The sequence below is a fragment of the Equus przewalskii genome, chromosome 7, assembly GCF_037783145.1.
Source record: "Equus przewalskii isolate Varuska chromosome 7, EquPr2, whole genome shotgun sequence".
Classification (NCBI taxonomy): domain Eukaryota; kingdom Metazoa; phylum Chordata; class Mammalia; order Perissodactyla; family Equidae; genus Equus; species Equus przewalskii.
The window spans coordinates 27,171,850-27,190,101 of record NC_091837.1 but is presented as its reverse complement, the minus strand read 5'-3'; positions in this window follow the sequence as shown (position 1 = coordinate 27,190,101).

Genomic DNA, 18,252 nt, shown 5'->3' with positions numbered 1-18,252 from the left:
ATAGAAGAAAATTATCGCTCGAGGATGGGATAGCGCAGGGACAAGAGCATCAGCCAGAAAGCAGAAATAGAAGCGGCCCTCTCTGATGCTCCCTTTGCCTCTCTGCAGCTGTTTGTGCATCTCAGCTCCAATCCCAGGTAAGCGGATGCTACACTTTAACACCGACGTCACTACAGAGTATGGAAGACAGCTGATCCCGCAGGACTTTTCGGTTAATCCTACACCTTTGGGTGTTCCATCAAAATTAGGAGCTAGAATGAGCCAATCCCTTACTGTCCACTTATTTCCTCCTGTATCTCCTTTGAGACTCAGATCTACTAAAACAATACGAAGATTCCAGGTTTTTTTTCTACAAGACAAAATAGTAGAGGAACATTTAATAAAGAGGAAATGCAAAGCATCTTCAATCATACCAAAAGACACAATCTCATTTCTATTTAAAAACATGCAAATCAAACACGATTGAGACACCACTTCCCAAATCTATAAAACGTATATGTTGATAATCTCGGTTGGTACAAGCAGTGGTGTGAGTGTGGAAGCCGAAGCTGGCTCCTTCCGGTTCATAAGAGGCAATAGTTAAAAATTCAGAAATTAAATAATTGCAGGATTCCCCTAAAGCAAAATAATTCGTCAGCTTCTGAAGTGTCAACTAGTTAATCAAACAACAAATGTATTTGTATAATATGTAATATATATGTATATACGTACACATATACATGTATATATAATATATATGAATGTTAACAGAGGCTACTGAAGAGAGAATCTAGTCTCCCTCTTAGTAAAAGGGCATCAAGAACAAAATGAGGAACACAGGCCACGTGTGTTTTTCTTCTTCGTGTTATTGCTGTCCTGGAGCATCCCACAGCCAGTGCACCCAGGTTCAGCCATTTAACATCACGAGACTGTTAGGAAGGAGCAGAGGGGGGCGTTTTCTTAACTCTTCATATCTCCCGTGAGATAGCCCACTTCGTCCATCCCCCTTGCTATTTCCAAATAACCAGACACATAAATTATACCACGCTGAAAAGGTCACACTGACAGAGCTGTTAACTGATTTATAGAGCATGTTTGAGGGTTTTAAAACCTCATTATCATGTCCAGGTTTGTAAAAAGAACAATCGTGGCAGGATTTTCGATAAGAGCTGAAAATGGGATAGATGAGCACCTTTTGTTATCTTAAGAACCTATGATGCTGACAGGGCTGAGCCTGACAGCTATTCCCCGGGGTTCCTTCGGGGGACCAGAGAAGCCCCACGATAGAGGCCTCTCCTCTGAATACTTCCCTCCAGGTCACAGGCTGGGAGAAAAGGAAGATAAGCACATCCCACGCCAGCCCCTGGCCCCAGTGATTGCTGTAGCCTACAGCATACGAGCTCACCTACAAGCAATAAAGTTCTGATATAAACTAGATGCAAAATAGGAGGCTGCCTCTCACCTTCTTCTGTGTTTAAAGTATTCAGTATGTATTTCTAGAACTCTTCTCTTCTGAAAACCCTCAGGTATATATTCAATTTTACTTCATTTGTAGAAAATTTTGATAATTGTTCAACTCTGTACCTTCTTTATCAGTTCCTTTTCTTCCTACTAATTCCTGCTATAAAACTTCATGAATGGTAGCCTACCCTTAGAATAAGAATTGGCTTTGGAAACCATAAGGAATTCTGGATTCATAAGAAATGAACACTGAAATTATACAAATAGCATTCAGGACTGTTGTCCATCTTTTGCGACAGGCTTCTAGAGGATCCAGTGTTAGGTGGGAATGGTTAGACTCTGGAACCATCACCTTGCTGGTCATTGGTTGATGACATCCTGAGGGGAGCACGATCTTGGCTACACCATCTTACTCACCTGTTGGCTAGAAGCTGCCTCAAGAAGTGTGTGACCTCAGTTGAACCACCGTTTTCAGTCACCAAGTGAGGATGTATCAAGAAAGGCAGAATCTTGGGGCAAATGCTGAGTTGGAGCCTGAAAGAGTTGGAGAGCGTTGTCTAGCTACAACTCTTACAAATGGGTAGCAAGTCCTCTGTTGAAGGAAAATCACAGTGACACAACTGTGTGTTGGGCCCAGTTCAGCTTGAGCCACACAGATACAGCTCTCCACTCAGCTGGGTGCAGATGGATGAGCACACCTTCCAGGCCTCTGGGGTACCTCCACTTCTCATGGCAAACTTATGAGAGAGGGGTTTGAGGGATCAGTAGTCTTAGCCACTCCACTGACTATCCATCACAACAGACAGTCACTGTCTGTCTTTTCTATTCTCTCTTCCAAGTTTGCATCACCCCCGCCTACACCCTGCTCAGGCAGTTCAATACCATCAAAGTAATAGATCAGTATGATGTTCTGTGGTGTGCCCAGATGGTCCAGATCTCTTCTGAAGATATTCTGGAAAAGGAGAGAAAACTTAACAGAGCCCTGGGTAGAAACTGCAAATATATGTTGTTGTCTGTCTCACGTGAATGCAAACTGTCTCTGAACTCCTTTCCTGAGTGGGACAGAAAATAATGCACTAAACAGATTAATTCGCCAAATGATAGCCAATATGCCTGAGACCATATTGATATGCCCTAGCAAATATACCACATGTGGCGCTGTAGCTGTGATCGGGGCTACCACTTGTTTGAGCTTACAACTAAGCACAAACAGCCAAATGATCACTGGTCTATCTGGTTTCTTCTGGGACCTGTATTGGTGAATGAAATGCAAATATGAAAGGACGTTTGGAATTGCTTCTCCCTCTGCTTGGAATACTCTTTTTCCAGATCTTCCCCAGACTGGAATCTTCTCATCCACATCCGACACAGATATTATTGGTGGTCTATTCCATAACCACTTTTATATGTCCCAAAACACACACGTACTTTATTATTTCCTAAAATAACCAATATTTTATTGAGATAATCTGTTCACTTCCATTTGCCAGTCATTTTAATCCCATCCTTCTTGCTAGGGACGGGTTTAGGAATGGTGATATGCTGTGATTCAGGCCAGTGGGAGAGGGTGCTTCTGGAAAGGGTTTATTTGCTTTAAAAACAGACGCAATAATAGGTGCCTTTCCTGGAACTATTTCAGCAGAAGGACCAAGTTGATATGAAGAGCATAGAGTGAAGAAGGAAGAAAGAAGCTGGGTCTTTGATGACCTCATGTAATCACAGAGTTAACCAAACTGGGAGGAGTCCAGACAGAGTTCAGCAACTATGAGCTGATGGATTAATACATCTGTGCAGCTTTCCTCTCGCCCCGTTTCATTCTGTGAGCTGGGAATGACTCGTGTTGAGGAAAGGAGAGGAAGTTCTCTCGTTTCCATCACTGGAAACGATGAGGAATGAAGTTCCTTTCAAACAGTGAGGAAGCATGACAAAGAGGAGACGGGAAGAGTAAACTTTACAAAGTTGGCCAGGAAGCTGATAAATATTGGACTTTGCTTCCAAAGCGGCAAATTTGGCCTTTTGACATGGAATTCAGACCTACCTGTATCACATCAAACATTAATTGTATGTGAGGCGGGAGGAGGAAAAAAACAGACACAGAAAAATATGAGAGTCAGAAGTCCGTCATTGAGCTGAATGATACTGCCAGGCTCTCTGAGTCCCAGGAGGGGCAAGGAGAGACAAATGCCAGGCCTTCGAATGTTGTCAGAAAAGAACTGAAGGTGACGTGGACTTGGAGAGTAAGGATGGATGGTTCGTGCCGTTTTCCTTTGTGAACGTGCGTGAAATGGTCTGCAAATACCATCTAGAAAAAGGTCACCTTCGGAGAGTCATCATTTTCCTGCTCGTTCTTGCTGCAACGTTACTTGAGAGTAATAGTGGCACGAGGCGCCTCTTGAGAGGAAAGTATCTTTCATCTGAGGGTCCCGTAAGAAACGCCCACTGCTTTGTTTTCTGTCTAGAAGAGAAGCAAGAATTTAACCCCTGCGCCCACTCGCCACTGAATTTGCCACTGTATTGATCTGTCTGTCTGGACTGAAGAAGACCTGGCCGTGCATTGCAGTCCCCCCTCACGACCCCGCCCTCACCCCGACACACAGGAAGCTCTGTACCAATGAAGACAAGTTCCAGAATCAGATATGCTCCTCACACATACACGAAATGGACACTTCTGTGTGAAGATACGCAAACTACCTTTAATAATCTTTAATAATCTTCTTCATCAGAATCAAAAGAATATTTAATATCCCTTACATAGTTCTGTGAAGTGATGGCTTAGTGTTTGACACTTAGGGAGTACCCAATATATTTTTTGTTCTGCCTTATAGTCAGTAACTCCTGAAATAAGGCAGGGATAATAATCACTACCCTCAAGGAGGGCTTGCTGTGTCCTGGGCATTGTTCCTAGAACTTAATAGGCGCTATAGCCAACTAATCCTTGCAATAACTTTGTAAGGTAAAGTATTCTTATTCTTATATCATAACAGAACAAATGAGGCTCAGAGAGGCCAAACTGCCAAGGGTATAGAGCTGGTAAGAGACGGAGCCAGGATTCGAACCCACGCCATCTGAACACACAACCAGGGTTCTTAACCAATGTGGGTGAATACTTCAGCACAAACACACAGGGACAGAAGACCCGGCCCTCTCTGGAGCAGCACGGTCCTTGGGAGATATAGGAATACACCCACAGTGAGAAGTCGATGACTAATCACCTTGGTCTTTCGACTAAACTCCCAGCCAGGGGAGCCAGTGACTAGAACCAAGGGACCTTGGGCCACTGAGCTCTTCTGCTGCCAGGTTGTGTTCCCAGGTCTGACACTCACTCTCCTAAAGACCCACATACAAATGATATACTACTTAGTAAACTACTCAGGGTTCTGTACAGGCAAATGAAATTTTAACATAAGAAAAATTCAATTTTGTTTTGTGGGCTTTTTTTGGCAAGGAAGATTGGCGCTGAGCTAACATCTGTGCCAATCTCATTCTATTTTTTTGTATGTGGGCTGCCACCACAGCATGGCTTGACGAGCCTTGCATAGGTCCGTTGCCCTGGATCCCAACTGGCAAACCCAGGCCACCCAAGTGGAGCATGCAAACTGAAGTGCTATGCCAAATTAATTTTAATTCTTCCCTGAGCAAAAATGGAAAGAGAGTCTCCCTTCTTTTAGAGAATTTACTTTAGGAAACTTGTAATTGTGAATGCTTCCTCTGCCCCTTTGAAATGTATATGGTTCTTTTCAAAAGCTAAATAAGCCTTTTGCCCGCTGTACAACTCAGGAATGTCTTTCTCAGAGACCTGGGATCCCTCACCTTGCAATGTAAATATCAGGGGCGTTATCGCCCCTATCTCTCAGTTTCTGTGGGAGGCTGGGAGCCTCTCTTCAGCCAGTATCTGCCTTCAAGTTGCAAACCCACCTCCTATCATAAGACTGAGAAGTTTTTCTTTCAAGTCAAGTAGCGAACGCTGGTGACTCCCCTAATTCACAGGTGAATTTAGGATGCCCTGCATCTCACCATGGATGCTGAATCCTTTTATTTAAGGACTAGTTATTGTTTATCTTGAGAACATGTATGAGATGGGCTGATATCTGTATATAGATATGTACATATCATATCAATCTATTATGTATCTGCTTCACTATATAAAATGATGTGATTTCTTTCTGTCTTTGCAATCTCTTAGTGAATTGCCTGGAATGCACATCACATTCTGGCTTAATATTTATTTGATAATAAAATTGTTTTCTTTCTCTTCTACTTTTTTAGATTTTTCTTTTTTTGGTGAGGAAGATTTGCCCTGAGCTAACATCCATTGCCAATATTCCTCTTTTGTTTGCTTGAGGAAGATTCGCCCTGAACTAACATCTGTGCCAATCCTCCTCTACTTTGTATGTGGGATGTTCCACAGCATGGCTGATGGGTGGAGTAGGTCTGCACCCTGAATCCGAACCTGTGAACCCGGGCTGCCCAAGCAGAGCAGGTGAAACTTTAACCACTTGGCCATGGGGCTGGCCCCACTCTTCTACTTTTGTTAAAGAGATTTTCTGAGTTGGTAGAAGATTTTATTTTTAATTGTATTTCCCCAAAGCTCTCATGGGGGCGTGGGAGGTGCACCTATTCTGTGGCTGCTTTCACCTCAGAACTACAGGTCCCCTGCTCACCTTAATTTGGGACCCACAGAGCATCCTTACAACAGAATTCCTTGACACCTTTCCCGCATCCAACCTCCAACACATTGCTGGGCACAGAATATTTTTGGATTCTGTTTGATGGGCCACTACTATGGGAAAACCAAGACATGTCAGTCTTTCTCCCTTGGGGAAAATGCTCTACCCATAACACTTTTAATAAGCTTTTACTTTTTCCAGACAAGTATGTTCCAAAAATTATTCCTTATCAAAATTTCAGAGCATCCTGGGTCCATGACTCAGTGCAAAGTTTAGCATATGCTTATTTGTGGGATGTTTTCATTTTAGCGTTTCATCCCTTGACTCAGAGGATTTTAATCAAAGCTCCACCAAAGCTTGTTAGCTTAGGAAAAGATCCAAGCACTTCGTATTCATCCAACGATGCCTCGGAAGGGATTAAGAGTTGTCTGGTGGAAGCCCGGCATATGGCACTGCCCCGCTCCCCGCACCAGCTCTTACTGCGACCCTGGACCTGCTGGAGAGAAGCCCTCTTAATTAGGCTCCATCGGCACAGATGCCGGAGCCAAAGCTGAGGTGTTCGAGGATTGCACATAAATTAATTAGGTTAAAAAAAGATATTTTGGCAGGATAAACAGGTTTTCAAGAGGAAGTTCTGCAGAAATTTTCCAACGTCTATTAAAGCTACTCAGGAAAGTTTCTATTAGAAAAAAACAACACTTGAGAAAATAAGAGAATCATGTGTTGTGAACCTAAGGTATGAGGCATGGATAACAGAGTTTTCTCTGTGATTCCAGGAAAAGGGACATAAGCAGATACAAATGGTGGTCTCTCAACCACCTATTCCACAAACAGAAAGAGAAAAGAGGGACTTTGAAGGACCCAAGCAGACAGGACCTGGCAGACACAAGCTGCGCTCCCTGCTGCCGAGAGAGGGCTGGACATCTGAACTCGCACTCTCAGTGAGTACTTCTCAAGAGATCCAGAAATTCCGAACCCAGCCGACCCCTGGTGTTTCATGAGGAAATTCTCGGTGCACTAGCAACGCCCTCAGCATTATAAAATGCCTTAACAATGACAGACTTGTGATCGTTCCACCCACGAATAGAAATAGACGAAATTTCTGCCTGTAAAAACTTTTTCTCAGCTGCCTGAGAATTCCATCTGCAATCAAAATGACTCTGAACTAGGTAGGATGACACATATGCTGTTTCTACCAGCCCTTCCCCCACCCTGACTGCCATGGTGAAATTATACCCGTTTCTTTATGGGAAAAGTCGATTTACACTGGCAGAACACAAAAAACCTTATTATGCTCTTATCTTGTACATTCATGATATAATTCAATTTACAACAAAGGTAATTTACCCGTAAGTTCTCAGGGCTCCTGGACAGGAATGGCATTCATGAAGTACTGTTCAGACAAGGTAAACAAGGACAGAACAAAAAACCGTGCATGGCTCAGAGAGGCAATGTAGCATCAGGTCTGGTGTAACGCAATTGGGAATATTGAGGACCAGCCACGCTGGAATGAGCATATCTCACTCAAGGGAGGCAGCCACCACAGCCACAACTGTTTACAGGTGGGAATGCTGGCCCTGTCTTTCTAGAGCATCTGATTTTTTCAAGAGAAGCAAGAAATCCAAGTTTGGAATGAAATCTGTCAAATCTCAGGATTGGCCCCACTTGGAAAACAAGAAAGCAGGATGCTGGCCGAGGAAAGCAAGAGTTGGGACTGTCTCGGCCTCAAGAGCTGCCACCTTGTGGACTTTGGCAAATGCTTTTCTTGACAGTGTGATTCTGATGTCCGAGGAAAGACATGGAGGTGGGTTTATTTTTATTTTTATCTTCAATGTATAAAACAATCTGGTACAATTGCGTACCTCATTGACATTATGCTCCAGTCCTTATTAGATACTTGTCCTGGCTCCCATTGATTTCATCACATTTCTGAAGACAAATCAATTCCTAGAGGCTCCTGGGAAGAGCTCCATCCTGAGAAGGAATCTGGGCTCTGGCAAGAGGAATGCAAGGATTGATTAGTGATGCCTGCCTTGGACAGGTGCTGGGGAGCTGTGGCATGCATCTTATTCCTGCCATTTTTGCTATAAATCCAAGTCCAAATTCCTTAGCAGGTTCTGAAGGCCTTCAAATCTTAATAGCAGCAAAGCTTCCAGGATGTTTTCTCAGTAGCAACGATTGGTGCCTTCATCTCTTTTGCATGAAAGCCAAAAATCACATAAGCAGTATTTTCTAACAAATAGTTTTCTACCCATGTTTCACCCTACATCCAACCATCTTTGTTTGAGGGTAATAACCCTTTGTACTCTTGCCACACGTGGTTCTTTGCACAAAGTGTCTTCCCTCGTGGACTAAAGGAGACCCTGTGGCCTGAGACTCTCCAGAACATCTCTCACAGTCTTTCTCTCATGTAACCTGGTCACGAGTTTCTAAAATTAAGATAAAATTCACATATCATAAAGCTGACACTTGTAAAGTGTACAAATTGGTAATTCGTTAGTAGATTCACAGTTGTACAATAATCACTACTATCTAATTTTAGAATATTTTCATTAGTCCCCAAAGAAACCTCATCCTCGTTAGCAATCACACTTCATGCCTTCTTCCTCCCAGCCCCTGGCAATCACTAATCTACTTTCTGTTTCTGTGAATTTTTCTATTCCGGACATTTCATGTAAATGGAATTACACAATATATGGCCTTTTGTGATTGGCTTCCTGCCCTCAGCAGAATATTTTCAGGGTTCATTCATGTTGTAGCACCTATCAGTATGTCATTCCTCTTTACGGCTGAACAATATTCCATTGTATGGATATACCATGTGTTTTTATCCAATCATCAGAAAATAGACATCTGAGTTGTTTCTACTTTTCTGATACTATGAATAATGTTGCTATGAATATTCACGTACAAGTTTTTGTATGGATGTATATTTTCATTTATCTTGGATGTGTAACTAGGAATTTCTGGGTCGTATTAGAACTCCATGTTTCATATTTTGTGGAATTGCTAAACTGTTTTCAAAAGTAGGTGCACCATAGTACTTTCCACCAGCATATGGATATTACAATTTCTACATCCTGGACAGCCATGATTTTGAGAATAAACTCTCCACACGAAGTATGAGCTGTTACATTCCAGAGTTCTCTACCCATCCACAAGTAAACATTTTGGGAAGATCTTTCTTTGGGTTGTCTGTCAAAGGAAGACTTCTCTACTGAGGAGGGAACTCTTACAGCATCTAATCTGTGACACAGAAGCACCAATTGAAACATCTATCTGTTTCTGTTTATCAATGTGGACATTATTTGCTTTCAAATACCCACGTTTCAGCTAAGATTACTCTTTTTAATGAACCAGCTGGAGTAGGCATTCATTAAATGCTGCATTGAACATATGACTAGATATATGCATGAGTGAATAATGATTGAATAAATGAAGAATAGATGGATGAATGAACAAGCTCAGTGAATATTTACTGAACACCCTGTATGTACCAGATGCTGTGCTAGATGTGGATACAGTAGAGAAAGACAGAGACGTGTGAGAATTCACGGAGATCACAGACTGTTGTGGGAGATAGATAGAACCAAGCAAACAAACAAGTTAAAGGAAAATTTCAGCTAGTGGTAAATGCTACAAAGAAAACCAAAGAAAGTAATGGGGTGGAGAGTGGCTGGAAGGGGGTGGTCAGAGAAGGCAGGACCCAGACCCCACAGGACCTTGCAGTCATGGTCATGGGATGGAGACAAGAGAGGATTTTTGAGGATATTATGGTGCCTCCCACTCTGAGTCTTTAAATTTTCAATGAAAATTGTCACCGATGTTTCCATTGGTCTCCCTTTAGGTACTGCAGTAGATTATTTTGATCCTTGGAAGAGAACTTGAGAAGGACTCGTTCCTCTCTTATCCATCTCCTACAGTGTTGTCTGAATTTCTTTATTTTCTAAGCTAATTTTAAAAATGGTCGCTGGATGACCACCGTCCGGTGACTCTTCTCTGACCACAGCGTCAACTCCAAATTCCTTTGCTCGGCTTCCACGCCTTTCGTGCTTGTCCTCCAGTATCACCTCCCAATGCTCCCCTTCATCTGCTCTTCAGGAAAATTGGTGTCTCGAATTTCCCCAAGCACATCAGGCATTTTTTAAAATAGCCATGGCTTTTTCAATTATGAGAATGCCTTGTTTCTCATTGTCTTCCTAATCAAATTCCTTCTGTTCCCTCCCAACTTCTACATCTACTTCCAGACCCATTTCAATTATTCCCCAAATCACTAACATAGAGTTTATTGTTATCATTTGCTGAGATGACGTAGCACTCTGTCCCAGTTTAAGCTGCATATCTAATACACTTCACTTTTCAGAGGCAGGACACAAGTGAGCTAGTCATCTTTGTACCCCCAACACACAGGATAGTGAGTGGCACAAAGTATGTGATTGATTGATTGATGAATGAATGAATGAGTGAGTGAATGAATGAGAAAAGCTTCTTCCTTTCCCCTCAGCAGGAAACTCCTGCCCAGCAGATCACTTGAGCTGGCCTGGCCGGAGTCCCTCAGCTCCCTCCCAACACAGACAGCTCCAGAAGTGACTTTCAGGAAGATTTGTCACCAAGCTGGATGAGAGCCCTTCCTCAGGAGTTTTTTAACTGAACTCAGTTGGAGAAGATTCTTTTCCTTCCTTATTATAGAGTTCTACAAATAGGAGCTTCAATCTACTTGTGGCCATGGTCCCTATTTTGTGGAGAAGCTTGTCTGGAGGAATAAAATTGATGCCTAGAAACAATAAATAGAAAGTGTCCAGTCTCGGTTTCATCTCTGGCTCCCATCACCTGTAAGTCCCCAGCCTTCTCAATATTAGCTTACAAGGTCCAATATATTTTCCTCCTTCCCACTGATTTTTCTGGAATTTGAGCTCAGTGGTTCTTACCCTGGAACAAATTTATCCCCAGGGGACTTTTAGCAATGACTGGAGACATTTTTGCTTGTCACAACTCAGACAAGTGGTTGCCAGTGGCATCTAGTGGGGAGAAGTTAGGGCTGCTGGCGAACACCATACAACACATAGGACAGACCCTTACAATAAAGGGTTATCAGACCTCAAATGTCAGGGTTGAGAAAACCTGGATTAGTTCAAACTCATCACATGCAAGGACCTTTGTACGCCTGTACCTGGGATTTGTAAAGGCCATGCCCAGAGGCGGCAGGCTGCACTCCACGCTCTGAGGCAGACCCATCAGGTCAAATCTGCAAGTCAGTCCACAAACCCTTCATCCCACAAAGGGGGAAGTTCCATGTTAAAATCATTGATTTTCACTTGCACATTGTCTTCCCTGAAATGCAAGTGAAAAACACTTTCCTGCCTTTCGCTCAATGTCACAGACCAAGCTTTGAAGTGAAATCAAGTAACAACAAAGCTTATTAGCTGTGGTTTTTGGAAACAACTCTATCAACGTTTCATGGTTTATGCAGCTGGAGATGTGGGGCTATTGATTCAACTTGAAAGAATTCCTTCTTCCCGGAGAGTAGACGTCTACTTTTCTGCAATTTGCTGCCTCTGTCTGTCTGACAGGCCGTGGTCCCTGAAGTTTTATCGATTGGTGCAGCCACTGGTTATTGAACGAACCCGTGTACGGTACAGAATGTGCATAGCCTCGTATTGATTCAACCTCAAAGGATGCCTTCTTTCCGGAGAAAGACCTCCTCTAAATGTTTCTCATCTGATTGGGTTTTTTTTGTTTCGTTTTGTGTACACATTATCTTCAGGACACAGTGTAATGAGATGCTGCCCCGTGTGGATAACATCAGTCTGGGTCCACGTGGAAGTGCTGGCTCTCCAGATGCTTCCCAGGGGGTCAACAGACTCCGACTGACCTTGGTATGCTCACTTCAATCCTTCAGCCTTCATTCTGAAACTTGTGTACAGTCACGATGCATGGGGCCCTCCCACAGATACGCTGCCCAATTAAAAGTCCTTGAGATTCATAAAGTGTTTCCTTAATTTACATCATCATGGGGGCTAGCTCCTAACTGACAAGACACAGACTCTGGAGTAGAGTGGATCAGGACTCAACCCTCATTTTACTTGTTTGATACCTGAATGACCTTGGCATGAAAACTTCCAGAGCCGTGATCTCTCACTGTGAAATGGAGATGCTATCCCTTTTATCCTCAAGGACTGCTGTACCCATCACTTTAAATAATGACTGAAGGGCTCCAGGAGAGGGCCAGGCACCTGGGAATCATGCAGCAAATTACCTTCTCCATTCTCTTCTCTCCTGGTTGCTGGAAAGAAAGGACAACCTGAAGAAAGTTGGGAAAACTGGAAAATCTTCTCATCTTGGTCCTAAAACAAACCAGAAGACCCTTCAATAGAATAGAATGAATATTTTGAAAAGATTAAGAAACCAAGGCTCAGGCAGATTAAACAATTTGTAGCAGAGAGAGTAGTAGAACCAGGATTTGAATCCACGCCATGCGGCTCCAGACTCTGCACCCTGCAGTATAGACATCTATGCTGGATATCTACCCACATATAACCACAGTTGTAAAGACTGTTTGCAGTGTGTCATCAGGCATATGAATAGAGAGGAATGCAGTATTCTATTTAAGTGTTGAGACTGAAATGTGGACACAGAACTAGGGAAGAAATAGAGAGACGGGGAGAGTGGTGTGGATAGAGGATGGGGAGTAGAATTTGAACGTTTACAGCATCTGATTTAAAAGTCAAAATGCAGGTCCAACAGGGGCAGGGAGTAAACATAAAAGTCTGCTGGACTCCAGGTGGCAGGCAGAGCGAAGAGGTTCGGGAGAGAGCAAACGTGCCCGCGGCTCTCCGGGCACCCGCCGGGAGCTGCCCCGTCATCCGGGGGTCCGTGCATCCCTCAGCCACACCAAGCGACGGGCCAGGCCTCTGCGTTGTTCAAGGTCGACCAGGGTGCTTCTTCAGTGGGAGAAACTTCAGCTTTGTCTTAGAAAGTATTCAGTTTGCACTAGACATCGGTCACAAAGCGAGAATTTGGCAGCCTTAATGCAGTGACTATTAGCATCCTATAAAGTTTAGCAAAAGGAGCCCAATAAGGGCATGGGCAGGTCCCCAATGGCTCCAGTCCAAGCCAATTCCAGGGCTCTTGGTGAAACTCGTAGGAAAGAGAAATTCCCTTAACACTGGGCTTTCTAGATGGAGAATTTGTAAGCCTGGGATTGTCCGGGCCCCAAGGGGGATGACCTTTCCTGAAGGTGATTCTAACCAACAGGAGAGCAGGGCCGAACATCGGGGGGACCCAGCATCCTGAACCTGGTGCTGGTGAACTGAGACCCTTGTGTCTGGATCGTCTAGTGACATGAACCCAAATCCCATCACTTCTCTTAATCCCACTTGCGTTGAATTTCTGTCCCCAAAGCTGAAGGAACCCCAGTGAACACTCAGGGTAACTCCTGCAGGGACGCAGAGGAAAGGCTCAGGAAGCCGACTCACTGCACGTGGCGGGAATTTAAACTCTGCGTAAAGCACCAAGACGGAAACGAAGATCTTCTGTTCTCTCGTTGAGCACAAATTTTATACATCTCCAAAAAAACAAGACAGTCGGGCAAGGTGTAAACAGCACTTGAGGCCTGAGGCGCGTTCACAGGCCGCAGAGCTCTGAGGGCATCGCCCTCCTGAGAACCAGGCTGGAGGTGGCTGGAGACGTGCCCAGGTGAGGCTGGACTGGGAGAGAAGGAGAAAGCCCCTGGCCATGTCTCTGAGCGAGGAGGGAAGCTGGGGAGCTTGCAGCTCTAAGCTGCCACGTTTCTTTCTTAACTGAAAGAATTTCAATTAAGAATGTTAGTTTTTAATTGAGGCAGCCAAAACAGAACCGAAGAAAAACAACAACTACCAGCTGTCTAATTAATATGGAAATGATAATCTACACAGCAGGAACCGAGGGTTAAGAATGAAGCATTATCTATAGTCCGGCCAACAGGAAATACTTGCCGTATCTCCAACTGGAAAGAAATAATCAATGTCTAAATTGCTGATACAAAGAAAGACGAAATTAGTCAATAACATCCAAACTGCCTGACATTTTATACTTAAATTCCTGGCTCCTGGTGACAAAGAGAAGCTTTTTTTATTTTCCCAAAGATGGGCACCTAGGCTAACAACTGTTGCCAATCTTCCTTTTTTTTTTTTAAGGATTGGCACCTGGGCTAACAACTGTTGCCAATCTTTTTTTTTTTCCACTTTATTTCCCAAACTACCCCCCTCCCCCCGCCCCGGTACATAGTTGTATATCTTAGTTGCAGGTCCTTCTAGTTGTGGGATGTGGGACGCCGCCTCAAAGTGGCCTGACGAGCAGTGCCATGTCCGCGCCCAGGATCCGAACCCTGGGCCGCCGCAGTGGAGCATGCAAACTTAACCACTCGGCCACAGAGCCAGCCCCAAAGGGAAGCATTTTTATTCAACTTCTTCAACAGGTACTGGAGGTGCTAGCCAGAGCAATTAGGCAAGAGGATGAAATGAGACTCAAGAGGATGAAATGAGACTCACCTGGGTTGGAAAGGAAAGGATAACATGATCTCTATTAGCAGATGACAATTTTGAATACAGAAAACTCCAAGGAATCCACAAAATAACTATTAGAGCTAATAAGTGGGCTTAGCAATGTTTCAGGATATAAGGTCAATACGCAATAATCAATTGTATTTCTATACAGCAACAATGGAAAATCCCTGAATGAAATTAAGACAATTCCATTTACCATGGCGCCCTCCAAAAATACTTGGGAAGAAATTTCATAAATGAAAATAAATACTCGTATATTGAAAGCTGTAAAATATCATTAAAGAAATTAAAAAAAAAAAAGACCAAACTAACTGGAAAGACATCCCATGTTGAGGAATTGGAAAACAATATTGTTAAGGTGCCAATATTCCCTAAATTTATTTACAAATTTAATGTAATTCATAGCAAAATCCTAGTTGCCTTTTCCATAGGAGTTGACAAGTTGATCCTAAAATTCATACGAAAACTCATGGGACCCAGAATCTGCAAAAAAATCTTGAAAAAGAAGCACAAAGTTGGCGGACGCTCTGTTTCCAGTTCCAATCTTTCTGCAAAGCAACATTACACAAGTCAGTGTGGTATCGACATGAGGATAGAGATGTAAATCAAGGGAATGGAAGTAAGAGTGCAGAAATAGACTCTTACATTTCTGGTCAGTTGATTTTTGACAAGGGTGCCAAGATCATTCAGTGGGGAAGGAATAGTCTTTTCAACAAATCATACTGGGTTGACTGGATATTCATACACAAAAGAATGACATCGGATCCCCTGACTCACACAGTATAAAAATAACATCCGAAAAGACATAGAAATGAATATAAGAGCTAAAACTAGAAAAATATTAGAAGAAAACATAGTAGTACATCTTGTAAATTTGTACGAGGCAGTAATTTCTTAGATTTGACAAGAAAATCACACACAACAAGAGAAAAATTACATAAATTGAACTTTAACAAAAGTAAAAACTTCTTTGCTTCAAGAAATTCCATCAATAAAATGAAAAGATTCCCCACAGAACAGTAGACAATACTTGCAAATCATGTATCTGATAAGGGACTTGAATCCAGAATATATACAAAGAAACTGTACAACTCACAATAAAAAGATAAATAACCAAATTTTAAAATAGGCAAAAAATTCAAATAGACATTTCTCCAAAGAAGGTACACAAATGGTCAATAAGCACACGGAAAGATGCCCACCATTTGTCATTAAGGAATGTGAATCAAGTCCATAATGAGATACAACTTCACAGCCTCTTTGATGGTTAAAGTAAAAAAGACAGACAATAACAAGTGTTGACAAGGATGTGGAGAAACTGGAAACTTCCCAAAGAGTTGGTGGGAATTTAAAAGGTGCAGACACTTTGGAAAACACTGGCAGTTCCTCAAAATATTAAACGTTGCATTACTATATGACCCAGCCTTCCACTTCTAGCTATCTACCCAAGATAATTGAAAACATATTTCTCCATTAAAACTTCTAAACAAATGTTGTTCTTAATAGCCAACAGTGGAAACAGATCAAGTGTCCAACGACTTATGGGGAGGTAAGCAAAATATTGTATATCCATATAATGGAGCATCACTCAGGCCGACAAAGAAGCAAGTGTTGATACATGCTGCAGTAGGACGAACTCGGAAGACATTGAGTTAAGTGAAAGAAGCCAGTCACCAAAGGTCATTTACTGCGCTAGTGCATTGACATGAGATATCCAGAATTTAGCAGGTCCCTGGAGACAGAAGGTCTCCATTCGCACTTGCAGAGGATGGAGAGGGTGGGGTGAAGTGGGAGTGAATGAGTACAATGTTTCTTTTTGTGGTGAGGAATACATTCTAAAATTTGATAGTGGTGATGTTCCACAAGTGTGAATTTACCAAAATCCACTCAACTGGACATATTAGAAGTAGGAATTTTGTGATCTGTGAATTGTATCTCAATAAAGCTGTTTTAACAAATCCAGAGGTTTTCTTTTACATCAAATTGGACTTCTGCTTTCCTTATGGGGGGAGGGGACTTCTCCCACCCTGGGCTTGCATTCCTGTTTTGAAGAGATTGGGTGGAGCTGAGTTGGGGCTGCAGGCTTTGGCTGGGGCATGGGCAAGGCAAAATATTCCTGTATTTTCTCTGATTCTCTTCCTGCTCCACTTCACCCAATTATACGGCCAGATGAGCTTCTGTAGGCGGTGGAGGATGGCGAGACCTGCAGGAGAATACTCAATCCCTCTGATAGTTTAGAAACATCGTATTTAATTGAACTTGAAGAGAAAATGGAAAAAGGAAGGGTTATATTAATTGCTTGTTCTATAAATTTTACGTAAAGTAAATTCATGCTTATTAAAACCCTATTAAGAACCATGTACTGAAACTTTTCTGTGCCTGATAGCTCTAAATCGAGGCTAAAAATAGTACCAACCTCCTGTGGCTGCTGTGATATGAAATGGATTCCTGTGTATTGTGCACTAAATATGCACGAATCAGCATGTTAGTACACATCAAAATGCTTATTGTGGGGCTGGCCTGCTGGCGTAGTGGTTAAGTTCTTACACTGCGGTTCGGCAGCCCTGGGTTTGCCAGTTTGGATCCCGGGTGTGGACCTACACACCACTGATCAAGCCACGCTGTAGCAGCGTCCCACATATAAAATGGAGGAATATTGGCACAAGTGTTAGCTCAGGGACAATCTTCCTCAAGCAAAAAGAGGAAGATTGGCAACAGATGTTAGCCTAGGGCCAATCTTCCTCAAGAAAAAAAAAATGCTTATTGTATAATATTAGCATTACCTAGTATGAGTGCCTGGTAGTAATAATATTGTTGTTGTTAATAATAGTAGTAGTAACACAGACCTGGATAATATGAAGATAGATAAGACACAGTCTCTGCTTTCTAGAAGTTGAAATCTCAAGGAAGGGGCAAAGCTCTCCCACGCACATCTTCACAAAACAGGCCCCGGCTGCTGCGCTGCTTGCACAGGGTGATCTCAGCCCAGGGCAGAGAACCCTTGGGGTGAGAGAGGCAAGGAGAAGGTGCTTCGCAGAGGAGCGGGGAGCGGAGCTGGCCCTGGAGTGACTTGCATTTCTCCCGGCTTAGGCAGGGGGAAAGGAGAGGATTCTACATACAGAGAACAGCATGCAAATCACAGCGGGTTTGGGCACCTAGGTGGGCTCCAGTGTTACTCAGTACAGAGGGCCTCTCTCAGGAATGAAAAATTCTACCAAAATCTAATGTTTTGCTTTAAGCAGAGAAGACCTTCAGGATCCAACTTTGCATAAAGCCATCAGGACACCCTCTGTTCCATGAGCCAACACGCTTCCTTCGTGGAGAGAGTGCTTAAGCCAGTTTGATCTGGGTTTCTACTGTAGGCAGCCAAAACACCATAATTAATTTAAGAATTGATGGTAGACTCGCCAGTACCCACCGCCTCCCATCCTGGCGCAGGTCCCTCCAGCCAGAATCTTCCGTGGGATCTTCACCTAGTTACTGAGGCTCAAGCATGCCCCTCTATAGGATGACATTCAAGACGTCCATCACTCACATTTTATCCTTCCTGTAAATTCAACCATTTAAGGAAAGCTCGGTAGGAGCGCTCTTTTGTAGTACAT